We start from the raw sequence: 27,487 nt of genomic DNA on the forward strand, positions 1-27,487 counted from the left end.
TAGTGGTGTTAGTCTGTATCAGCAAAAACAACCAGGAGTCCTTGTAGCACCTTGTTTTTATTCAATAAATGTTACATTTGCTAACAAACACAAAACTCCATGTTAAAGTCAATTTAGTGCAGGTAAAAGCTGCTGGAATAACAGTCCTAAAGAATGAATAACCTTCTATCTACAGCTTGGGCAATGGCACTTCATGCTTCCTCAGTGCTACCCGGTCATGATTTTCCAGCTGTGGCTTCTAGGGTTGAGAAGCTCGATGAGTCTTCATGTTCTTATTCCCTCCTGGTGAGTCTGATGGCCAAGGTACTACGAAATGCTAATTGTGGAGCTGATTTTCATGTAGAAACCTGTCCAGCAGGAACTTAAATGAGGGCCTGGTCCAAAGTCCATTGAATTCAAAGACTTCTATTGAATTCAGTGGGCTTTAGATTGTGCCCTGAAACCCTCAACTCATTTCACACTCACCACTATCCACCTGGAGTAATTTAGAACCTAGATGTGAAACGCTGCATATCCAATTGATATTTCCCACCCAGCTGTTATTTATGGGGTTGAAGATATTAGCGCTGAGTATGGATTTGGCATGTGTATGGTGTTGTAATAAGTACCCTGAGTGTTTTCAAGTCCAGGCTCTGCTCCCAAGCTTGCATTGTGCCAATTCACTTGCACTATGCATTCGAGTACTGAACAGTTCAATATTCTTGCTCTCTGAAAGATTAAAAAAGTTTTTAATGCTGTAAATGACTTTGTATTATCTCCTTTTGCTGCTCCTCCTTAAATAATATATGGAGCTCTAGCTTGGCTTTCTTTGTCTTCTAGAAAATCAGTGCAACTGGTGACAGTATCCCTGGGGTACAACCTGGAACTGTGGGATTGCTGTTCCCCCTTAACTCTCCAGTTTTGGCTGCCTCTCACAATGCTTTGCTAGTGACAAGCAGCAAGCCCCTCCAGGCACTGCTATCACTCAGAACAACAGCATGTGAAGCCCCACACCCAGCTAGATTGCATGAATGCTCCCAGAGCCCCTCATGAATCACACAGAGAAAGGCACCAGCCAAATCCCTCACAACTCCCAGCACTGTACCTCAAGAATATACTGTCTTGCACTGCTCAAGACAAGCAGTGCACATTTATTAATTGGTTCACCAGTTCATTAGTGGAAAGTGGATATACACCAGCCTTTGCGAAACCTGAGCAGGTTTACCGCACGGTTCAGGCAAACTCATTGGTAAAGATAAACATTAAACAAATTTACTGACTACAAAAGATAGATTTTAAGTGATTATAAGTGATAGGCAAAAAGTCAGAGTGGTTACCAAAATAAAATAAAATAAAATATAAGCACGCAGTCTAAACTCAACCCTATTAGACTGGGCAATATCTAGATTAAGCAGTTTTTCTCATCCCACTGGATATTGCAGTCCTTAATATCCAGGTTTGTCCCTTAATCTTGGGCCAGTCTCCTCTGTTGGAGTCTTCAGTCTTCTGAGTGTCTTTGTTGCTTGCAGAATAGGTGGGGGCAGGAGAAAGGCCAAGCCTGGGGCCCCTGTGTTCTGTTTTATACCTTCAGTCCCATGTGCTTGGAGAACACAAGTCCAGGCGTGTCTGGGGGTGATAGCTGAGTCCCCAGCCAAGGTTGAGCAATTCCCCTGGTGTGGCTTTATGCAAGTGAGTCATTGAATTGTAGTTCTCTTGCTGGACAATGGCTATTAATGGTTCTTTGACACCCGCCTGGATGTTGGTTACTTTCCTTGGCATTGTCTCTGGGGAGCTAGTATCTGGGTGCTTCCCAAAGCAAGAGCATATTTTAGTGGAAACCATACAACACAGTTCTCATAATTTCATATGCATTAATTATATATATATACTGGTAGTGACTTTCAGCAGATCGTAACCTTTTCCTTGATACCTCACACAGCCTGCTTTATATGCAATATCACAATTATATATATATAAATGAGGAATATGGGGGTTACGGGACACTCCCCCAAGCATAGGCACCAACTTCCGCTGGTGCCGGTGGATGTTTGCCCCGCCCCTCCCGCCCCTGCCCTGCCCTGCCCCCATTCCAACCCCTTCCCCAAAGTCTCTGCCCCAACTCTGCCCCCTCTGTGCCTCTATTGGACTCCTTCCCCAAATTTCTGCCCTGGACCTGCCTCTTCCCCGCTTCCTCCCCTGAGCACGCCGCATTCCCGCTTCTCCTCCCTCCCTCCCAGAGCTTGTTATGCCACGAAACAGCTGTTTCACGGCAGCAAGCACTGGAAGCTAGAGGGAGAAGCAGGGACATGGCACGCTCAGAGGAGGAGGCGGAGGCAAGGTGAAGTGGGGGTGGGGAAGGGAGCTTGGCTGGCAGTGAGTGCAGAGCACCCACCAATTTTTCCTCATGGGTGCTCCAGCCTCGGAGCACCCACGGAATTGGCGCCTATGCCCCCAAGGTATTGAGTGTCACAATCTGTTTCAATCAAGAGCTGCAGCTGGTAGAAGACCCGCAGTTGCTGTGTGATTGATTTAAGAATGTTATAAGATTCCTAATCTAAGCACAGGTTCTGTTTTTTCAGTTATCAAACAATGAGCCAGATCTTCATTGGGCAGAGTTCCACTAAAGTCAACAGAACTACATTATCTGGTGGGTGAGGCTCTGTGGCCTGCATTGTGCAGGAGGTCAGACTAGATGATCATAATGGTCCCTTCTGACCTTAAAGTCTATGACTCTATGACTCTGTCTTATGATCTTGCCTTATTTATTTTTATGGTATTCTTATCTGTTTGCCAAAAGGACAATTCAATGTGGGAGAGTGTAATTATGCTATCGAAACACTGCCTTGGACCTTAGAATGGAAAGCAAAATTTGATGTCAACTCTTCCCTTAAGACAAGCATTTGAAGAGGCATAAGGGATCTGTATGACAAATTGCAGCAGCATGGGGCAGGGAACCTTATGAGAAGCAAGAACCCTGATCACAGGCCTATTTTATGGACTTAGGCTCTTTTCCTTGGGTGCAGGGACACTCAAATACTATGGTGATGAGTGCGCTATAGATACCAAGGCTAGTGGACAGACTGCACATTCCAAGTTTATACCCTATATCCTGATAGAAAAGACACAGCTTCAAGAATTGTTCTTTTGTGGCAAATTTTCCTTAGCTCGTCAAGTTTGAAGTGGCCACATTACTTACAAGTAATGAAGCTGGGGTGTTGATTGCCATCAACAATTCCATTAGCGCAATGGACCTGTTACCAGCACGAGTAAAGCTTATGTTGTGCAGTATAAGGAATAGAATAGAATGCAGTCCTCAGATCATCCTAAATAACTGCCAGTAAAACCTTTCTACCTTGCCCCACTGGCCTGCTTTCTGAGTATGTGGAATAGATGTTTTCTTTTTTTTTTTAATTTTCTTCCAGATTGAGGCTGAATATTTTCCACTGGGGCCTGGCACTGGTGGGAGGAGAGCACTTGGGATGATTCATGGTAATGTGGGTTAGCTACAGAAACTGGACAGAGTGGGTGTGGCTTGTGGAGAGAAACTATCACGTACTAGGTCTGTACTTCTGACACATTACTTGTGTTGATTGGGTGCTATCAGACTATAAATAGGAGGCTACAGGATTTGGTGTTTCATATTGGAAAGCGATGGAGTTGCTCAGCTACTGCAGAAAGATCTGGTTATTACTGTCCTGTTCACTAAGGCTCTCATCAGCTTTTGAATAGACCTGTAGTATTTTCATTGCCTTGATAAATATCAAAGGTCACTTTGGTTTCCAAAGCAGAGGCTGTTAACTGCAGGCTGACATTATTCCTACCTTACCGACACGACAAAGCATTTTTAGAGATTGATTCATACATACTGTTTACTTTGCAAGGTTCATTTTATATGCTGTAAGACAGCCTAGGCTCCTGCAGGTCTGATGGATTTTAATGACACTAGAATTTGCATTCATAAAGTCTAGGGTACAAGAACAATTATCCTCAATCTTTCCCAGCTCCTTAGACTTGTTGAAGAGCAGCCGTCTCTGGGAAATTGTTGGTTAGTTTGTTACACTGATGCGACCAGTTCTATTCACTTACTAGTATTCAACTAGACCATGAAGGAGTCTATTGCTTCCCAGTGTTCAAACTCGAAAGGTTTCCAAGACTAATTTCTACAGGATAGCAATAATACTTTGTATTTATAAAGCACTATGAGCAGGTTGTACTTTTGTTCTACTCCAGAACAATCTAGATGCTGGGTTAATGTGCACCTGCCACATTGAGTCAGTATGGATCCAATAACACTTACCTGTAGCATTTATCTTAGTTATTTATATGCCCCATTGTCATAGTATCTGAGCACCTCTGAGGTACAGAGAAACTAAGTGACTTATTCAAGGTCTGTGGCAGAGTAGAATTAGCTAGTCCCAGGCTAGCTTTTATAATCACTGCACCACTCTTCCTCTCCTCCTCATTATATGTCTACTGCCTGCTAATGGAGCAGCTCAACAGACAAACCCAGCTGTCCTGTTAGAAACACTTTTCATCCATGGATCTGAAACTGCTCTAGAAATTTGGTAAGTATTCCCAGTTTACAGAGAGAAACTGAAGCACAGAAACATGAAGCAATTTGCCTGAGGTTACAAAAGATGATTCACTCCTGTGAAACAGGTCAGAAAAGGACACTGCATTAAGTCCCATTTAAGCCCCATTTTAAGACCGTAAATGGCATATAAGCCTTGTGCTGGCACTCTGCAGAGGAGAGAATTTCACCCACACTGAGTCAGCGGCAGAGCCTGGGAAATAGAAAATGTCTATTAGAGAGACTAGCGATCTCTCAAGAGACATCACTGTCACTCAGTAGGCTCATTCTGTTCTGAAATGCTAAACTTTGTTCACAACCAATGAAACTTAAGCATGCAACAGGTTCATTATCCTTGTAAGCAGAGTCAGGATGAGCTCTACCTTGACATCTGGTGGTGAATTATGGGAAGTGTGGAAAGAATTTCAGAAAGTGTGAAATCTCAGGTATTTGCATGGGCAAACCCAGCATAGCCCAAGGCAGCCTGGGATGGTTATTTTGACAGCTCTGGGATCCCCAATTTCTTTGTTATTGGGGCAGGATAAATAAAGTGTTGCCACCTGATTATGTGAATGAGGAACTATGAGACTGCTTTATGACAGAGATGTCTCAATATAAATTAAGTGACACTTGCTAGACAAGGGACATGGGTTCTAAAACCCAGTGAATTGAAAGAGGTTGGGGACTGATGTATGTACCTGGTGGCATGGGCCCCTTTTGAGGGTCTGGAACACCAATTGCACATCCTCCTCTCTCCACTGTTAAAGAGTAGAGCTAATTTTGATTTCATTAGGAGTCCATCTAGAGATTGCTGAGCTGAATTCATGTTGGGCCAATGGTGCACCAGCACTGGGGCTCTCCTACTAAGAGCTGAAATCACTGAGTGCTGTGTTAACTAGTGGGGGAGCCTGAAGGCCTATCGTTAAGCGGCTGGCAGAGCGGAGCAGTTTGCAGCATGTTGGAGCAGCCCATGGAACAGTGAGCGGAGTGAAGCGGTTTGCAGGGATGGCTGGAGGAGCGGCACAGCTGGTGTAGTGGAGCTGGTCGTGGTGAAGGCTGCAGCAGAACTCCATGGAGAGGTGGAGCAGTTGGCCCTGGCCCACATAAGGCGCCCCTTAACATCCTGTGTGGACTCCCCCACCCATTTCCACCCAGGCGGGGGGGGTAAAACTCTGCAGATAAACTTTTGAATTCTGGAGTGGCACTGACCAGAGACTTTCGGGTTGTTGGATTTGGGGTGATTGGACTTAAGACCCTAAGGGGGAAAGGACATTGCCAAACGTACTTGGAGGTGGGTTTTTCTTTATGGTTTGTGTTATAATCCTGTTTGTGGTGTTTCTCCAATGGGATGCTGCATTGTTTCCTTCCTTTATTAAAAGGATTTTGCTACACTCAGACTCCGTGCTTGCAAGAGGGGAAGTATTGCCTCCTAGAGGCGCCTGGGGGTGTGTGGTATGTAAGTGTCCCAGGTCACTGGGTGGGGGCTCGAGCCAGTTATGCATTGTGTTATTGAAACGGAACCCCTGGATACTGAACCTGGCCCTTGTTACTGCCAACTCAGAGGGGCAGAAGGGTTACATCCTTGTTTCAGAAACTTTTTACAGCAAGAGGCAGACCCATAATATTTTGTTCAACTTTTTTTGACAAGAAAGAAGGTTATTAGGGAAATGCTTTTGGTGAAGGGGTTGCTGCCTCTTTAGATAAAGTAATAAATAAAGCAGTAGTTTAAGGGGTCAGGGTGAATCCAATATTAAGAAAATAACATAGGAAAGTCACAAGCAAAATCATGAGAAATGATTAATGACACATTGACGTTAACTTCAGAACTATCCTATTTTGATTAGTGCTACTTTAGCACACTATGTGTTTAATGTGGCTGGATATTTACATTGCAATATACTCAATGTACTCCTTAAACTGCAAATTTGCATGCATGTGTTCTGAATATTATGAGGTATTACAGGAGTTTAATGAAGGGCTCCTGAAGCCAATGGAATAATAGACAGAATAATCTGTATCTCCTGTATCAAATCACCTTAGTGTATTGAGATTCTAAGTGAAAATAATATCATCCTGTGGGATTTGATACAGTAAACAATCGCAGCCAAAGGAGAAGTCCATGTTATAAATTTGTTAGATTCACTGTTCATGTAATGGTTTTAGATTCCTAAAAGCAGATACTGTATAATGCTTTTTAATCTATAGAAGACAGAACAGCTGTTTAAGACAGAATTAGTTGAGAAACCCATATGTGAAGCAACCAAGACTGACTGAGTCTTCTTTTGAATGTTTAGGTGACTGATTAAAAGGAAAGGAAAGACAAGGCAGGGGAGATATCTTTTACTGGTGCAACTTCTGTTGGTGAGAAAGACAAGCTTTCTAGCTTACACAGAGCTCTCCTTCAGGAAAGGAAAGGAGGGTGTTAGAGAGAAGCTTTCACATCTGACCCACACACATTTAGAAGATAAAGGCAGCATGGAAGCAGTACAGCTGAGCTGCCCTCAGAATGTACATGGCTCTCCTTTCAGGTTCCGTGGGTAGGACTGACCAATATAAAGGTTAGAATGTGCCTTTACATGTAGCCCTGTGTATAGGGTGGCATGTATCTTTGCCACCCCAGTAGCAGTTGATTGCTTTGGGGGAAAGTAACCTGCGACTGCCCCGACCAGGCATAGATTACATCATCCCACCTTGCAATGGCTCTGCACTCTAAAGGGGCTCTGACCATTCCCTGCTCCCCTCCAATGTGTGGAGATGTGGAAGTTCTGGGCATGCAGATTCTGCTTTCTCCCTAATGTCTATAGAAGAGATGTGGGGAGGTTGTGTGTTTGTGTAGGGTCATATTACTCCTTACTCCCCCGACCAAGCATATAAGGGCTAGTCACACTCTACCTGTAACTGAACCCCACTTTTCTCTCCCAGATGAGCTTTCCTTCCCTTTTTCTTGAAATAGACCCAAGCCATACAGCTTAGATCTGGAACTGAACTTTCCCAGATTGTGGGGTTTGCTTATATCCATGTGTAGCGGGGTGGTCACCCCACTCTGGCCCTGAAGGGGTTAAAGCAGTCCTGGAGAGGGCTGTGGTGGGGAAAAGCTAGGCTAATTGGGGGAAGCAGCCACAGCTGGGGCCATACCCCTAATTAGGCTACAGCTGACCCTATAAGAGGGCTGAGGGTCAGAGGCTGAAAGACCGTCTCTCCCTAGCATCAGAGAGAAAAGGATCTGGCTGCTTGGGAAGCTGAGGAGGGTACCAAGGGTCGAGCAGTGCTAGGGAAGGGCAGAGGGAGTTGGGAGCTCCAGCCTAGCAAAGCCCTAGGCTGCAGGCCGAGTTAAGGGCCCACAAAGGGTACTGGGGCTGCAGGGGGAGCCCAGAGATAAGCAGATGCAGATGTCCAACCCCCTCCCCCCTTGCCGATGATGAGTGGTTTATAGACTGCAGTCTGCCCCAGAGAGCGGGGGTTAGATGATGACTGGCAGTAGCCACTGAGGCAAGGTGGGGATAGGGGGTTGGGGTTTCCCCTGGATGGGGAGATCCAGATTGTGGGTTACTGTGGGGGCAGAACCCTGATGTAAAGGGCATCGGAGTCCAGGACGGACATGGGGGCCAGTGGCAGGTGAGACACTGGCCTGCAGAGGACACTCCAGAGACTGGAAGAGCTAATTCCCAGGATGACAAGCAGAAGGCGCTATGCTTGTGAGTCATTGCCCTGCCACACGGGGGGTTTGGCTCAGGCCCATCTCTCTGCTTGGAAGCTCAGTTTCAATAAGGGTAAAGAGAATCAAGTTCAATTCATTTAAAATGTGCTGGAGTTTTAGACGAGCAATGTTGGCATATTGGCCTATAGCAAGGCAGGTGAACAGTTTGATTTCTTTATTTCTGAAGGTATAAGGCATCCACCACCAACATCTGGTGTGCTGTAATACAGAAATTAAACAAAAACTGGGCCCAATGACCCAAAATAACCAGCCAATCCCGAAAAATACAGCTAGGCAACAGAGAAACTGGAAACCTTAACAGTGACCATAGCCTTGTTAAGGCAGAATAACTTCCCAAATGCATGGAGTGTGTGAACAGTCAGATCTGCTCATCAGTTCCTACAGCTGATATGAGTTCACGGTTAAGTTTTTGCATTACAGTGCAAGTTTGATGAAGCTTGTGTACGTATCATTTTGGGGCATCTGTTGGCGATGGCTGTGAGCCTTATGGACATTCAGAGTGCATTATCAACAGCACTGTAAGTTCAAAGCTTCCTTTGGTGATACCTGCAGTTCATAATTAAACTAATGACTATGTCAATTTTAACTGTTTACACTCTGAGTGTATCTGTATGGCTGGGGGGTATAACTCTTTATCATTAAGATCATGATGCTGCTTTGCAGTGCCATACCTCTGTCATTGATTTGATTGGAACTATGTGTGGATTTATGGGTCTACTTGTGTGCATCAGATGACATGAATTTGATGTCCTTTGATACTAATCTCACTTACTCTGGTGTAACTACATTGAATTCAGATATTCTTGAGTCACACCAGGGTAAGTATAATCAAAATGTGGGTATTCCCATGAAAAATGGCATCTTTGCCTTTTTCTAAAATGACTTTGCTATAAGCTCTGAAGTTTACTTCAAAATTTGTTGTGGTAAATTTTTTTTGCTGAAATTACATGGAGCATCCCTTAGAAGAAATCAATGCTGATGTTAATACTTTATTAGTCATTTTCTGCTGTTATGTGCATCAGTGCACTGCAACTAATTTTACCGTCATCCATAACCACAATATGGCAATAAATATGGTTAAGTAGGAAATCATGTAAATCTGACTAACATTTCAGGTGGGATTTTCAAAAATATTCAACATGGGCTTAGCTTTACTCCTAATGAAGTCAATGGGAGTGCTCATCATTGGCCTAACTCTGTTGCTATTGATGTCAGTGGGAATCTTACCATTGACTATAGATTCATAGATTCATAGACTCTAGGATTGGAAGGGACCTTGAGAGGTCATCGAGTCCAGTCCCCTGCACTCATGGCAGGACCAAATACTGTCTAGACCATCCCTGATAGATATTTATCTAACCTACTCTTAAATATCTCCAGAGATGGAGATTCCACAACCTCCCTAGGCAATGTATTCCAGTGTTTAACTCCCCTGACAGTTAGGAACTTTTTCCTAATGTCCAACCTAAATCTCCCTTGCTGCAGTTTAAGCCCATTGCTTCTTGTTCTATCATTAGAGGCTAAGGTGAACAAGTTTTCTCCCTCCTCCTGATGACACCCCTTTAGATACCTGAAAACTGCTATCATGTCCCCTCTCAGTCTTCTCTTTTCCAAACTAAATAAAATAAAACCAATTCTTTCAGCCTTCCTTCATCAGTCATGTTCTCAAGACCTTTAATCGTTCTTGTTGCTCTGCTCTGGGCCCTCTCCAATTTCTCCACATCTTTCTTGAAATGCGGTGCCCAGAACTGGACACTATACTCCAGCTGAGGCCTAACCAGCGCAGAGTAGAGTGGGAGAATGAATTCTCGTGTCTTGTTTACAACACACCTGTTAATGCATCCCAGTATCACGCCGTTGACTCATATTTAGCTTGTGGTCCACTATGACCCCTAGATCTCTTTCTGCCATACTCCTTCCTAGACAGTCTCTTCCCATTCTGTATGTGTGAAGCTGGTTGTTCCTTCCTAAGTGGAGAACTTTGCATTTGTCTTTATTGAACTTCATCCGGTTTACCTCAGATCATTTCTCCAATTTGTCCAGATCATTTTGAATTTTGACCCTGTCCTCCAAAGCAGTTGCAATCCCTCCCAGTTTGGTATCGTCTGCAAACTTAATAAGCGTACTTTCTATGCCAACATCTAAGTTGTTGATGAAGATATTGAACAGAGCTTGTCCCAAAACAGACCCCTGCGGAACCCCACTTGTTATACCTTTCCAGCAGGATTGGGAGCCATTAATAACTACTCTCTGAGTACGGTTATCCAGCCAGTTATGCACCCACCTTATAGTAGCCCCATCAAAATTGTATTTGCCTAGTTTATCGATAAGGATATAATGCGAGACGGTATCAAATGCCTTACTAAAGTCTAGGTATACCACATCCACCGCTTGTCCCTTATCCACAAGGCTCGTTATCCTATCAAAGAAAGCTATCAGATTGGTTTGACACGATTTGTTCTTTACAAATCCATGCTGGCTATTCCCTATCACGTTACCGCCTTCCCAGTGTTTGCAGATGATTTCTTTAATTACTTGCTCCATTATCTTCCCTGGCACAGAAGTTAAACTAACTGGTCTGTAGTTTCCTGGGTTGTTTTTATTTCCCTTTTTATAGATGGGCACTATATTTGTCCTTTTCCAGTCTTCTGGAATCTCTCTCATCTCCCATGACTTTCCAAGATAATAGCTAGAGGCTCAGATACCTCCTGTATTAACTCGAGTATTCTAGGATGCATTTCATCAGGACCTGGTGACTTGCAGGCATCTAACTTTTTTAAGTGATTTTTAACTTGCTCTTTTTAAATTTTATCTTCTAAACCTACCCCCTTCCCATAAACATTCCGTATGTTAGACATTCCTTCAGACTTCTCAGTGAAGACCGAAACAAAGAAGTCATTAAGCATCTCTGCCATTTCCAAGTTTCCTGTTACTGTTTCTTCCTCCTCACTGAGCAGTGGGCCTACCCTGTCCTTGGTCTTCCTCTTGCTTCTAATGTATTGATAAAAAGTCTTCTTGTTTCCCTTTATTCCCATAGCTAGTTTGAGCTCATTTTGTGCCTTTGCCTTTCTAATTTTGTCCCTGCATTCCTGTGTTATTTGCCTATATTCATCCTTTGTAATCTGACCTAGTTTCCATTTTTTACAATGGAAAATTTTACACTATAGTGGGAGTAGAGTTAGATCAATGCTAAGCACTTTTGAAAACCCATCCTTCATTCATAAAGGAAATGATTTGGCATTCACTGAGTCAATGGAAAGGCCCCCATCAACTTCCAGGGTCATTGTTCTATTCTGTTTTGGACCCAATGTCAGAGCAGTGTCATTTAGATTTTATATGGAGATGGGATGGGTAGGAGGGGTTAGAAATTTTTAAGAAGTCAAGAAACGGGACTAGATTCAGGGTCTCAGCAGTGATGAGCTGCCAAAATATTAACAACAGGTTCCCTCCTCCTCATCTCACGAGGGAGTTGTGCCCCATCCAACTCCCCATGTTCCTTGACACCCCCCCGGGGACCCCTGCCCCATCCCTCTCCCTTCCCTGTCCCCTGCTGCCCCATCCAATCCCTCCTCTCATTCTTGATGGTCCCCCGGGACCCCTGCCCCATCCAACCATCCCTTCTCTCTGTCCCTGACTGCCCCCCACCACCTCATCCAACCCCTGCTCCTTCCTGACTGCCCCGAGACCCTTGCCCCCATTCAATCCCCATTACCTGCCCTCTGACTGCCCCGACCCCTATCCACCCCCCACAACCCACCAAACACCCCCTTCCTGCTCCCTGCCCCCTTACCACACTACCTGGGCCCCGGACCGGGTCCGCTCTGCCGGGCTGGCACCGCAGGGACCGGTGCCACGGGGGCCGACTCCTTGAGCTGGCGCCACAGGGACCGGAGCCATGGGGGTCGACTCCCCGAGCCAGGCCCAGCCCCAGCCGCTTGGCTGGGACCAGCCCAAGCTGGGGATGCTCGGCTGGGGCCACGGGGAGCTGGACTGGGCGGCACGCGCTTTGCCTCCCTGGAGCCCCCGCTCGGCTTACCTGCCTGCTCCTTGTTTCAGGCTTCCCGCGAACATTTGATTTGCGGGAAGCAGGGGAGGAGGAGGAGAAAGAGGGCGGAGCATTCAGAGGAGAGGGGGAGGTGAGCTGGGGCCTGGGGCCGGGTGGACAGCTGCCCGAGCCTTTGTTAAATTTAAGAGCTTCTTTAGAACAAGTTGTCATGGAACAACTGGTTCTAAAAAGGCTTCTAAATTTAACAACTGGTTCCTGCGAACCGGTGCAAACCGGCTGGAGCTCACCACTGGGTCTCTGTGGCAGAGGGAATCCTTCCCACCCAGCCATGGGGGGGCAATGCTGATGTTTCAGTGCCCCTGGTATGAATTTGAATAATAGTGGATCCCCCAGCCCTGCTTCATTGAGCTAGGCTTCCAAGGTTCTAGCCTTCAGCTGCTTCTCAGAACTGGAGATCCATGCACATCTTAGGAGAGCTGTAGGTTCTGAGCTGATCCAGAAGAATCTTCTTCTGCAGGGACACTGAAATCACTAAAGGCTATTGGCCTCATCTCCAGGATCATTGTAACAAGAAACCTGACCAGCCCAGATAATTCCCATGCATTGCAGAGGGGCAATCTATGCACCAACCCTACCCTCTGCCTGTCCTGGGACTCAGACACCAGCTGGACACAGTCAATCTGATATTGCTTTGGGATAGATGATCGCCTCCCCTTGAGGTCAAATACAAAGAACAGAGCTGCATCCTTCTTGTGATTTTCCCCCCACCCCCCGCTAAATTATATATCCCTGTGGGGACAACTGTGCCAGCAAGGATACTGAAGGGTCATCCAACCAAGTCTTGGTTCTGCATGCAAAGTCAGGGCATCATCATTAATCAAGCTGTGGCTGACATCAGATAAAGAGGTCTGATGGGAGTACTGTGTATGCTAGTGAATTGTTATAAAGCCCAGTCAGCAGTACAAGGTATGTGATCACATCGGCCTATCACCAGTTTTCTCAAATGTTGTAGCAATGCTTATGTTCTGTACTCCTAACCATCATATAACCTAATTTCAATGAAAAAACTGTTTGCTTTTTATGCTAAATCCACTGAAAGAAAAGAAAGCTTAACCATGTATCCTAAAATTGAAGTTAAATAGCATTTTTTTAAAATCTGTAGACAAGTAGCTGTCAAATATTAACAATTGTCGGAGAAGCTGAGACGGTCTCTTCCTATGGCTGAACTTCTTCTGATTCAGATTTCAGCTGGAGACATTAATTCTCTAATCGAGCTCTCCAAAACCATGGATAAAAATGATGCAGGGTGTCTAGGACCTTTTATGTCCATCATTTCATAGACAATGTTAAATTCTATATACACCTCTACCCCAATATAACATGAATTCGGATATAACATGGTAAAGGAGTGCTCCGGGGGGGCTGTGCACTCCAGCAGATCAAATCAAGTTTGATAAAACGCAGTTTCACCTATAATGTGGTAAGATTTTTTTGGCTCCTGAGGACAGTGTTATATCGGGGTAGAGGCGTATTTATAGACCACTGTAATATAAAAGCAGTGGGAAAGGTTTACTGAAAAATACAACAGATCACAATGGAGAGAAATGACGGACAAGCAGGTCCCCTGAGACTGTCTCAGTTTACCAAAAAAAAAAAAAAGTTTATGAAAGAGAGAAGGGAATTTAGATTACTAAACAAATAGCATTAAGCAGAGGAAAAGAGAGGGTTTTTTAAATGATGAAGGTTGTCAGAAAAGTAGAAGCAGGAGTTCCAAACAACTGAAGAGAGGAAAACACAGTATTTAGAAATAGTAATAGATGGATGAATGTTGGTAAGACTATGAGAAGATGGTGGAAGGGACCAAGCAGGTTAAAATGGTGGTGACGGTGGTGGTGGGAATGGATCAGATCAGTTCAGGGAGAGGGTTAAGTGAAATGGTGAGAATGCTGACATGACAGTACAGATGGATGCTGTCTCTCCTCCAGCCAGAACTTTGGTCTCTTTTCAGGGTTATGATTGTTACAAGTGAGAACATTACATTCATACAGATCCAGTGGTGGGAGCCAAAGGCCTGATCTAAAACCCACTGAAGTCAGTGGAAAGACCTTCAAGTGTCTTCACTGGGTTTGCAGCACACTCCATAGGAGTAGCTAAATAGCCCTTTGAAAAGAGATTTCTATAAACATGGGGCATTTGAAAGGGTGAAGAGAGCCTGCTTGGTCTCAGGATTTTTTTTTTTTTTTTTGCCAGAGACTCCAACTTTTTGAGGATTTCTCAAGACTATCTCCAAAAACTCTGAACCTTGGTGCCATAAGTGTCCCAATAACAAAAGTGACATTGAACAGACAAGACAGTCTAAGCAGGTTGCAAACAGATAATTCTTGAGCCAGATTAGTTGTGCTGGTGTTGGTGAATTAAGTGACTTGTGCCTGTTTATGCCCAAATTCAGTTTAGCCCCCTTCTCTGGAAGTAGGGAATATAGCTTGCAGCAAGGTAGATTTAAGTTAGATATTATGAAAAACTGCCTAACTATAAGGTTAGTTAAACACTGGAATAGGTTACTTAGGGGAGCTGTGGAATCCCCGTCACTGGAGATTCTAAAGACCAGGTTAGATAAACACCTGTTAGGACTGGTCTAGGTATACTTGGTCCTGCCTCAATGTAGGGGGCTGGACTAGGTGACGTCTTGAGGTTTCGTGTGTGTGTGTGTGTGTGTGTGTGTGTGTGTGTGTGTGTGTGTGTGTGTGTGTGTGTGTGTGTGTGTGTGTGTGTGTGTGTGTGGACTAGGTGACGTCTTGAGGTTTCCTGGTGTGTGTGTGTCTATAATATTTTTTAAAGAAAGAAAACCGACTAAAATGTATCTGGTATTCTTTCCCTCCCCCAAACCAGAGGGAAAGGTGTGTGTATATCTACAATGATATATTTTTCAGTTTCCCACTGTAGGCAGACATAGTGGAAAAGGGTTAATGGTTTCACTTACAATATGATGTAGTATCTTGCAAGATATTCTCCACCCAGAGGCCTGACTAATCCTCAGGGTAGTTAACTGTTACCATCTAAACAGAAGTTGGCATCTATTTATTTTTACCTTTCTGCTGGTGTGATTTAATATTAGAGACATGACTGCCTCTTTTGCCCTGGTTCTGCTGAATATATGGAGAATCTGCAACACTTATGTGTTTAACTTTAACGTGAAGATCCATTGACTTCATTTTGACTACTCCTGTATTTTAAGGTATGCATGTTGGGCATTTGCAAAATTGAGTCCTAAGCCCCTAACTCTTTAAAAGCTGACAAGTTTTAGGTATAGATTTTACTAGTGTAGCAACAAAAATACAAAGACAAAACTTTTAAGAGCTTCTTTGTCTTGTATCACACTAATGGATAGATATTTGAAAGCAATTCCAGGCAAGTTGTTTGTAATATTTCTCCAAGTTGCTCCAGTGTAAACTATTACTTAAAACTTGATGGGTTTTTTTGTGCTTTAAAATGGAATAACAGGGCAATTATCTTAACCCAAATTGCATGATTCTTCTCAGCTGCTTCCTTATCCTCTTGTTTAAATCAAGCTATTAGTTAATTGAAAGATTTCAGCCACATGTCTTAATTTATCTAGTATCTGTTTATATTGCACTTTTATTATATTAAGTGCAACCCTCATGCACTAACGCATTGTTAAGCTTGCACAGCATAGCAGCCAAAAGTCAGGAAATGTGAAAGTGAAAGACCCTGCTTGGGTCTGAATGAGCTCTCCCCTGACAGCTAGCTGGGGAGACGAACAGCTTCAGGACCAGACTGTATTTACATGAACATACCCACTCTGCCTAGGTATCCAGCAGACAGAGCTGTGTTGCCGAAGTGTTCAACTTTGGCTGGTGTTGGGTTACAAATTGGAAAGTACAGTAACTGAAATATTTCTCTGATGGATTATATTTACAAAGGGACAACCTATCCTAAATGCTTAATTACTGAGGGACAATCTACACTCATTCCTATATTTTCTTTCTACAAGCAACTCTCTCTCTAATTTTTCATAAGTGATGTACCTGAGTTTTCGGCTGCTAATATCTAAACTGTATTGTTAAACTTATTCAACTAAATTTAGGTTATTGCAGATTCTGTACTATAAGTATTTTGACTTTTAAACTGGATTTTGTACTTTGGGATAATCTAAGATCTATACCCAGATGTACAGCCACTCTTTCCTTAACCTGTGTATTGTATCATTTTAACATTAGCTTTAATAAAACATTATAAACTTGAATGCAGGGTTAATGAAAGGTTATCTTTATTGTGTGAGTAAAAGGCAGCAGAACTGTACTTAGCCTGTCCTGATTGAGGGAGGCATCCTCAGTTGGACTGAACTTGCTAAGCAGGGGGCTCAGATGCCAGACCCCTGTGAAAGAGAGAGGGGGTGGGGACAGACGTCCCTGCTGGGAGGTGTGGGGTCTGCTTAAGAGTCCTAGGTATGGTTTAACCTACCCCTCTCTACTGTTCAAAGATAGAGCTAATTAAGACTCTATTAGGAGTCTTTTGTTTTGTTAAGTGATCACTACAGCTGAAATCCATTGTTGTGGGATAGCGTTTCTGCCTAGCCTGCTTTAGCAATGAAGTTTCCCACTAAGGGTATGTCTACACTACAGGATTATTCCAATTTTACATAAACCGGTTTTGTAAAACAGATTGTATAAAGTCTAATGCACGTGGCCACACAAAGCACAATAATTCGGTGGTGTGCGTCCATGTACCAAGACTAGCATTGATTTCTGGAGCGTTGCACTGTGGGTAGCTATCCCGTAGCTATCCCATAGTTCCCACAGTCGCCTCCGCCCACTGGAATTCTGGGTTGAGATCCCAATGCATGATGGTGCAAAAACAGTGTCACGAGTGATTCTGGGTAAATGTCGTCACTCATTCCTTCCTCCGTGAAAGCAACGGCAGACAATCATTTTGCGCCCTTTTTCCCTGGATTGCCCTGGCAGACGCCATAGCATGGCAACCATGGAGCCCGTTTTGCCTTTTGTCACTGTCACCGTATGTGTGCTGGATGCCGCTGACAGAGGCGGTACTGCCGCGCTACACAGCAGCATTCATTTGCCTTTGCAAGGTAGCAGAGATGGTTACCAGTCGTTCTGTACCGTCTGCTGTGCCATTGTAAATTGGCGATGAGATGACGGTTATCAGTCGTTCTGTACCGTCTGCTGCTGTCGTGGGTGCTCCTGGCTGACCGCTGAGGTCGGCCGGGGGCGCAAAGACGAAAATGGGAATGACCCCTCGGGTCATTTCCTCCTTTATGTTGTATCTAAAAATAGAGTCAATCCTGCCTAGAATATGGGGCAAGTGTACTAGAGAACCAGTGTATCAGAGAACCAGAGAGCACGGCTGCTCCGTGTCAGATCCCACAGAAATGATGAGCTGCATGCCATTCTAGGGGGTGTCCGTGCAACAACCTCACCCGTTGCTTCCCTCCTCCCCCAACCCTTCTGGGCTACCATTGCAGGGTCCCCGCATTTGTGTGATGAAGTAATAAAGAATGCAGGAATAAGCAACACTGACTTTTTAGTGAGATAAAATGAGGGGGAGGCAGACTCCAGCTGCTATGATAGTCCAGGCAGGACATTAAATGGTGGGAGGGGACAGGAGCCCAGCATCCCGCTGCTGTGATAGTCCAGGCAGTACAGAATCTTTTCTTTAGACATGAAGGGGGGGGGGCTGATGGAGTTCAGCCCCCAGTTGCTATGATGAGGATGGTTACCAGCCGTTCTGTACCATCTGCCAGGAATAACCGGGAGTCATTCCTATTTTTACCCAGGTGCCCCCGGCTGACCTCACCTGAGGCCAGCCAGGAGCACTCACGGGCTGATGACGAGAACGGTTACCAGTCCTACTGCATTGTACCGTCTGCCACCAGGGAAGGGAGGGGAGAGGATGCTGCTGTTCATTGCCCCAGCATCGAGTCTACCGGCAGCATGCAGTAGACATACGGTGACACTGAAAAAAGTCAACAAACGATTTTTTTCCCTTTTCTTTCACGGGGGGGGAGGGGGAGTAAATTGACGAGATATACCCTGAACCACCCCGGACAATGTGTTTGACCCTACAGGCACTGGGAGCTCAGCCAAGAATGCAAATGCTTTTTGGAGACTGCGGGGACTGTGGGATAGCTGGAGTCCTCAGTCTCCCTCCCTTCCTCCATGAGCATCCCTTTGATTCTTTGGCTTTCCGTTACGCTTGTCACACAGCACTGTGCTGTGGACTCTGCATCATAGCCTAGAGATTTTTTTCAAATGCTTGGGCATTTCATCTTCTGTAACGGAGCTCTGATAGAACAGATTTGTCTCCCCATACAGCGATCAGATCCAGTATCTCCCGTATGATTCATGCTGGAGCTCTTTTTGGATTTGGGACTGCATCGCCACCGGTGCTGATCAGAGCTCCACGCTGGGCAAACAGGAAATGCAATTCAAAAGTTCGTGGGGCTTTTCCTGTCTACCTGGCCAGTGCATCCGAGTTCAGACTGCTTTCCAGAACGGTCACAGTGGTGCACTGTGGGATATCGCCTGGAGGCCAATACCGTCGATTTGCGGCCACACTAACCCTAATCCGATATGGTAATACCGATTTCAGCGCTAATCCTCTCGTCGGGGAGGAGTACAGAAACCGGTTTAAAGAGCCCTTTCTTTCGATATAAAGAGCCTCGTTGTGTGGTTGGGTGCAGCGTTAAATCGGTTTAACGCTGCTAAAATCGGTATAAATGCGTAGTGTAGACCAGGCCTAAGAATTGAAAATCATGAAGGGCTTGTCTACACTTACATTTTATAGTGCTCTAACTTGCTGGCTTGGGAGGGTGAAAAATCACCCCCCTGAGCGCAGCAAATCTGAACGCTTTAAAGCGCTAGTGTAGACCGGCTTGGAGGTAATCCCCTCTTGGAGATGGATTACCAGGAGCGCTGGGAGACCTCTCTCCCAGCACTTGTGCACCCTAAGAGCTGGGTGGGACCTCAAGAGACTGACCTGCAGAGGTCACAGTAGAGAAACAGGTGACAGTAGAAAGTGATAGTGTGCATTGGTGACAGTGGGACACCTGGCGGGGCAGCCAGCAGCTGGCAGCAGAGCAAGCAAGGTGCCTTCTTCCCTCCCCCACCCAGAATGGAAGGTGAAATCACACAGGTGGACCTCTGAACTCTGGTTCTTCACTGAACAGGGACAACCACTGAGAGGGGGGTGTGGTGGAGGGAGAAGAGAGTTAAAGGAACTTTTGGTTGTAGAACTCAAGAACCTGAGGCAAAGGACACTGCCCAAGGTACTCTGGATGTTTTGCTCACAGTTTTATGTTTATGAATTTGGCTTGCAGCATTTTCCCAAATTAATGCCAGGTATCTTCCCTCCTTTCATTAAAAGTTTCTTTTCTACACTCAAACTCTGTGCTTGTGAGAGGGGAAGTACTGCCTCTTAGGGGCACCCAGGGGTGGTGTGTAATTTTCCCAGGTTACTGGGTGGGGGCTTGTAGTACTCTGTATCTCAAAGTAGCACCCTGGAATCCCCATATTCATCTCCATTATATGACTGATATATTTCATACAAAGCATGCCATGTAAGATATATGAAAAGTCATGATCTGCTGAAACTTGTATATGTATATCACTAGTGTGTATGAAGGGATTTTGCTGTATAGTTGTTACTGAAATATGCAGTAAGTTTGCCAGTGACAACAAAGGAGATGATCTGCATCCAGGAAGGTGTTAAACAACCATTAATCAGTAGGGGAGTTGTAAACAAGGGATTTACAATACTGCAAGAGGGCGGCCCAAGCATCACACAAGGGGAGGGGGAGGGGATTGCTCAACTCTGTAATGCAACAAAGTCCACCAGGACACATCTGGGCTAGTGTTTTCCAGGCACATGGACGGAGGGTATAAAATAAGGGACACTGGCATCATACATTGGTCTTTCTTCTCCCCCGCCTACACTGGAAGCAACAAGCACAGTGGGAGGACAAACACTTCAACTGAGGAGACTAGTCCCAGGCTTAAAAGGGGAAGCCTGTTGTCAAGGTTTTTTTCCCCACTTTGAACTTTAGAGTACAAGAAGTGGGGACCTGCATGAACACTTCTAAGCTTAATTACTAGCTTAGGTCTGGTATGCTGCCACCAGCCAGAATTTAGTGTCTGGCACACTTTCTGTTCCCCCAAAACCTTCCCTGGGGAACCCAGACCCAAACCCCTTGGGTCTTAAAACAAGGAGAAATTAACCATCCCCCTCCTTTTCCCCCCAGACTTTCCCCTCCCTGGGTTGCCTTGAGAGGCTTCTCACCGATCCAAACTCCTTGGATCTTAAAACAAGGACAAATCAACCAGGTTCTTAAAGAGAAAACTTTACTTTTTTTCTTTCTTTAATTAAAAGCTATCTCTGTAAAATCAGGATGGAAAATGCTTTACAGGGTACTCAGATTCTTATAGACCAGAGGGGGGACCCCCCCCCGCAGCCTTAGATTCAAAGTTACAGCAAACAGAGGTAAAAATCCTTCCAGCAAAGAGTCACATTTACATGGTGAGAAAACAAACATAAGATTAATCCGCCTTGCCTGGCTACTACTTACAATCTTGAAACATGAAAGACTGATTCAGAAAGATTTGGAGAACCTGGAATGATGTCCCGTCCCTCTCAGTCCCGAGAGTGAACAATGAACCAAACAAAAAGCACAAAGACTTCCCTCCACCGAGATTTGAAAGTATCTTGTCCCTCTATTGGTCCTCTGGTCAGGTGTCAGCCAGGTTTACTGAGCTTCTTAACCCTTTACAGGTAAAAGAGACATTAACCCTTAACCATCTGTTTATGACACGCCCCCCAAATCTCAGACAGTGTGGAACCACACTGGCGGTGATTTCTTCCTAGAACTTCAGAATAAACAGATTAATAAAACACATGCACCTTTACATATACTACTAATTATGTAAACTACAAGACTTTTTACATTTTAAGGACAATTTTTAACCAGTTGATTCTGGGAAACTTTCCCGGGAGAGTGCCTCAGCTACTTTGTTAGAAGCTCTTGAAATGTGTTGAATTTCAAAATCAAAATCTTGGAGAGCTAAACTCCATCGAAGCAGTTTTTTGTTGTTTCCCTTGGCAGTATGAAGCCACTTTAGCGCAGCATGGTCAGTTTGTAGCTGGAAACGCCGTCCCCAAACGTATGGGCGTAGCTTTCCAGGGCATACACAATGGTGTATCATTCTTTTTCACTGATTGACCAGTGGCTTTCCCTCTCAGACAGTTTCTTGCTGAGGAACACGACAGGATGGAAGTTTTGATCCAGTCCTTCCTGCATTAAAACTGCACCTACACCACGCTCAGATGCATCTGTGGTTACTAGGAATGTTTTGTCAAAGTCTGGGGCCCTTAGCACAGGATCAGACATGAGCGTCGCCTTAAGCTGGGTAAAGGCCTTCTGACACTCATCAGTCCACTTAACTGCATTTGGCTGGGTCTTTTTGGTCAGGTCTCTTAGTGGGGCAGCGATTTGGCTGTAGTGTGGTACAAATCGCCTGTAATACACGGCCAAGCCTAAGAAGCATTGGACCTCTTTCTTTGACTTTTGGACAGGCCACTTTTGGATAGCATCCACCTTGGCCTGTAGGGGGTTTATTGTTCCTTGACCCACCTGGTGTCCCAGGTAAGTCACTCTGTTTTGGCCTATTTGACACTTTTTAGCCTTAACAGTTAGTCCTGCCTGCCTGATGCGCTCAAAGACTTTTTCCAGGTGTTCTAGGTGTTCTGCCCATGAATCAGAAAAAATGGCCACATCATCGAGGTAGGCAACTGCAGATTCTCCCAATCTTGCTAGGAGACCATCTACAAGTCTTTGGAAGGTGGCGAGTGCATTTCGCAGCCCGAAAGGAAGCACATTAAATTCATACACCCCTGCATGGGTGATGAATGCTGATGTTTCTTTGGCAGTTTCTTCTAGCGGTACTTGCCAGTACCCCTTGGTTAAGTCTATTGTAGAGATGAACTGGGCATGTCTCAATTTCTCCAATAGCTTATCGGTGCGTGGCATTGGATAGTTGTCGGGACGAGTTACAGCATTTAGCTTACGGTAGTCCACGCAAAAGCGTATTTCCCCATCTGGTTTGGGTACCAGAACCACTGGAGATGCCCATGCACTGGTAGAGGGGCGGATTATACCCATCTGTAGCATGTTTTGGATCTCCCGTTCTATAGCAGCTTGGGCATGAGGAGACACTCGGTAGGGTGGGGTTCTAATTGGATGAGCATTACCTGTGTCAATGGAGTGGTATGCCCATTCAGTCCGTCCTGGGGTGGCTGAGAACAATGGGGTGAAGCTAGTGCACGGCTTCTTGATCTGTTGCCGCTGCAGACGTTCCAAGGTTGTGGAGAGGTTCACCTCTTCCACGCCACCGTCACTTTTTCCTTCATAGTAGACACCTTCAGGCCACTCAGTGTCATCTTCTCCCTGGGCTGTAAACTGACAAACCTTTAAGTCTCTGGAATAAAAGGGCTTGAGAGAATTAACATGGTACACTTTAGGCTTTAGGGTGGAGGTGGGGAATGCTATGAGATAGTTAACAGCTCCCAGGCATTCTTGGACCGTGAATGGCCCTTCCCATGACTCTTCCATCTTATGGCCTGTTGCGCCTTCAAGATCATAACCTGGTCTCCTACTTTGAAGGAACGCTCTCTGGTATGTTTATCATACCAGGCCTTTTGCTCTTCCTGAGCATCCTTTAGGTTTTCTTTAGCAAGGGCTAAAGATTGTCGGAGGGTGCTTTGTAGGTTGCTTACAAAGTCTAGAATGTTAGTTCCTGGAGAAGGCGTAAACCCCTCCCATTGCTGCTTCACCAACTGTAAAGGCCCCTTAACCTCGTGGCCATACACAAGTTCGAATGGTGAAAACCCCAAACTGGGATTAGGTACAGCCCTGTAGGCAAAAAGCAACTGCTGCAACACTAGGTCCCAATCATTGGAGTGTTCATTGACGAATTTACGTATCATGGCCCCCAAAGTTCCATTAAACCTCTCCATCAGGCCATTGGTTTGATGGTGGTAAGGGGTGACAATGAAGTGATTCACCCCATGAGCTTCCCACAGATTTTTCATGGTCCCTGCCAGGAAATTAGTATCTGAATCTGTAAGGATGTCGGAGGGCCAACCTACCCTGGCAAAAATGTCTGTTAAGGCCTGGCACACAGTTTTAGCCCTGGTGTTGCTTAAAGCTACTGCTTCCGGCCATCGGGTAGCAAAGTCCACGAAAGTTAGTATGTACTGCTTTCCTCTGGAGGTCTTTTTTGGGAAAGGACCCAGATTATCCACAGATAATCCACAGATTATCTACTCGCTGAAATGGGACCTCAATTATGGGGAGTGGCTGGAGAGGGGCTTTGACCTGGTCTTGGGGCTTTCCCACTCTTTGGCACACCTCACAAGACCGGACATAATTAGCAATGTCCTTGCCCATCCCCTCCCAGTGGAAGGACTTCCCCAACCTGTCTTTGGTTCTATTCACCCCAGAATGGCCACTAGGATGATCATGGGCTAAGCTTAAGACCTTTCCCCAGTACTTAGTTGGAACTACCAACTGTTTTTGAGGATGCCAGTCTTCCTGGTGTCCACCAGAAAGAGTCTCATTGTATAAAAGTCCTTGTTCTACAACAAACCGGGATCGAAGAGCTGAGAGGCGGTGGGGTGCCCCGTGCTGCTGCCCAAGCTTTCTGAAGGCTGTCATCTGCTTCCTGCTTGGTCTGTAACTGTTCCCTTGAGGCTGGAGACACCAGTTCCTTCTTAGACTGTGGACTTGGACTTGGTCCCTCTGGAAGCGATGTAGGTGATGGGGTTGTTTTCGTTGATGGTGAACCACTTTCCGCTGGTGCACCTGAGGGTATTTCAGGCTCTGGCTGAGCCTCTTGGGTATGGTTGTCTGCTGCTTCTGCCAGTTCAGGCCCGCTGGTGCCCTCTGGCGTTAGGGTTGGAGATGGGTTTGCAAGCACGGACATCAGTGCTGGCAACGGTTCTGGTGCTGGTTGCTTTTCCAGTTCTGGTTCTGGGACTGGTTGGACTGTGGCTGTTGCAGTCATTGGCAGGGGATCCGGGTCCACCACCTCTGTCTGGGTCTCTGGTAACACAGACGGGGGCCCTTGTGGATGGTTCAGGAACAGGGATGGGTCTGGAAGCTTGCTTGGCTTGGCTGTGTGTAACCATTCCCACCCTCTTGGCCCGCTTCACTTGGTTGGCCAAGTCTTCCCCCAGTAGCATGGGGATGGGGTAATTGTCATAGACTGCAAAGGTCCACATTCCTGACCAGCCCTTGTACTGGACAGGCAGTTCAGCTGTAGGCAAGTTTACAGATTTTGACATGAATGGGTAAATTGTCACTTGGGCCTCTGGGCTGATGAATTTGGGGTCCACTAAGGATTGGTGGATAGCTGACACTTGTGCCCCCATGTCTCTCCATGCGATAACCTTCTTTCCGCTCACTCTCAAGGTTTCCCTTCGCTCCAAGGGTATTTGAGAGGCATCTGGTCCTGGGGATCTTTGGTGTGATGGTGGTGTAACGAACTGTACTCGGTTGGGGTTCTTGGGGCAGTTGGCCTTTATATGTTCCAGTTCATTACATTTAAAACATCGCCCAGCTGATTGGTCACTGGGTTGAGGTGGGTTGCTGGAGACTGGTGAGGTGGGACAATAGGGTGTCTGGGGCTTCCCTTGGGTTGTAGGTGGGGTCTTGGGTTGCCCTCTGTAATAGGGTTTATATTCTGTTTGCCCCCTGTGATATTCGCTCCCCTTGATAGTAGCTTTTTTCTTTTCTGCCACTTCCACCCATCTGGCTCCAATCTCCCCCGCCTCGGTTACAGTTTTGGTTTTCCCATCTAGGATGTACCTTTCTATTTCCTCAGGAACACCCTGTAAGAACTGCTCCATTTGCACTAGGAGGGACAGCTCTTTCAGAGAGTTAACATTTGCTCCTGATATCCAGGCATCCCAATTCTTTCCAATGTGGTAGGCGTGTCGGGTAAACGACACATCTGGTTTCCACCTTAGGGCTCTGAATTGCCGACGGGCATGCTCAGGTGTTAGCCCCATTCTGATTCTGGCCTTGGTTTGAAAAAGTTCATAATCGTTCATGTGTTCCTTAGGCATTTCAGTCACCACTTGTGCTAAGGGTCCACTGAGCTGTGGCCTGAGCTCTATCATGTACTTGTCTGTAGAGATGTTGTACCCATGGAAGGTCCTTTCAAAATTTTCTAAGAAGGCCTCAGTATCATCACCTGCCTTGTAGGTGGGGAATTTCCTGGGATGGGGAACAGTACCTGGAGAAGGGTTGTTAGGGTTGGCTGTTCCATCCTGCTTAGCCTTTTCTCATTCCAGGGCCTCCCTCTGGAGCTCCAAAGCCCTCCGGTGGTCAGTCTCTTTGGCTTTTTCTTCTCTTCTCTCTCTCTTTCTCTCATCTCCATCTCTTTTTCTTTTATCTCTAGCTTTCTCCTGTGGTCAGCCTCTTTGGCTCTCTTTCTTTCTCTCATCTCCATCTCTTTTTCTTTCATCTCTAGCTCTTTTTGTTTCATCTCCATAGTTCTCCTGTGGTCAGCCTCTTTGGCTTTCTCTTCTGCATCCAGTCTAGCCAGCTCCTGTTTAACTGCTTCCTTGGTGCTCATTTTTTCTGCTTTCTTGTGCTGGATACACTACCTCTGCAGCTTACTGACTGGGATGGTTCAACTCAAGGCTGCGTGGTGAACAGAGATTTTCTAACTAGCTATACCCGAGAGGTAGAAAGAAAGAAAACAATTCAACTTGTAAATGCCTTTTGCTGGCTGTCTGTTGGCTCACAGCTTGAAGCCTCCTCTTAACAAAGACCCTTGTTAAAACTTAACACCTCTGCCCTCAGGCTGCTTTCCAAGCAGCTAGAAAGGAGAGAAAAAAATCCTACTGGGATTTCCTAAAAATCCCAACCGCTGCTCACCATGTCAAGTTTTTTCCCCCACTTTGAACTTTAGAGTACAAGAAGTGGGGACGTGTATGAACACTTCTAAGCTTAATTACTAGCTTAGGTCTGGTACGCTGCCACCAGCCAGAATTTAGTGTCTGTCACACTTTCTGTTCCCCCAAAACCTTTCCTGGGGAACCCAGACCCAAACCCTTTGAGTCTTAAAACAAGGAGAAATTAACCATCCCCTTCCTTTTCCCCCCCTAGACTTTCCCTTCCCTGGGTTGCCTTGAGAGGCTCCTCACTGATCCAAACTCCTTGGATTTTAAAACAAGGACAAATCAACCAGGTTCTTAAAAAGAAAGCTTTTAATTAAAGAAAGAAAAAATGTAAAAGTTATCTCTGTAAAATCAGGATGGAAAATGCTTTACAGGATACTCAGATTCTTATAGACCAGAGGGACCCCTCCCCCAGCCTTAGATTCAAAGTTACAGCAAACAGAGGTAAAAATCCTTCCAGCAAACAGTCACATTTACATGGTGAGAAAACAAAATAAGACTAATCCGCCTTGCCTGGCTACTACTTACAATCTTGAAACATGAAAGACTGATTCAGAAAGATTTGGAGAACCTGGAATGATGTCCCGTCCCTCTCAGTCCCGAGAGTGAACAACAAACCAAACGAAAAGCACAAACAAAGACTTCCCTCCACCAAGATTTGAAAGTATCTTGTCCCCCTGGTCAGGTGTCAGCCAGGTTTACTGAGCTTCTTAACCCTTTACAGGTAAAAGTGACATAAACTCTTAACCATCTGCACATGGACGGAGGGTATAAAATAAGGGACACTGGCATCATACATTGGTCTTTCTTCTCCCCCGCCTACACTGGAAGCAACAAGAACAGTGGGAAGACAAAGACTTCAGCTGAGGAAAGTAGTCCCAGGCTTAAAAGGGGAAGCCTGTGTAATAAGAATTGTAACATCCAGTGGGGTGAGAAAACTGCTTGATCCAAATACTGCTGAGTGTAATAAGGTTTAAGATTTATGTGGTGTACTTACCTTTATTTTCTTTGGTAACCATCTCTGACCTTTTTATGCCTCACTTAATATCTATCTTTCTATAGTTAATAAATCTGTTTTATATTTTACCTAAAACAGTGTGTTTTGGTTGAAGTGCTTGGGAAATCTCAGCTCAGTTTACAAAGGCTTGTGTGTGTCCTCTCCACATCAAGGGAGGAGCAGACTGGGTAATAAACTTACATCGGTCAGGCTTTTGACCAG

The sequence above is a fragment of the Gopherus flavomarginatus genome, chromosome 1 (genome assembly GCF_025201925.1).
Source record: "Gopherus flavomarginatus isolate rGopFla2 chromosome 1, rGopFla2.mat.asm, whole genome shotgun sequence".
Classification (NCBI taxonomy): domain Eukaryota; kingdom Metazoa; phylum Chordata; order Testudines; family Testudinidae; genus Gopherus; species Gopherus flavomarginatus.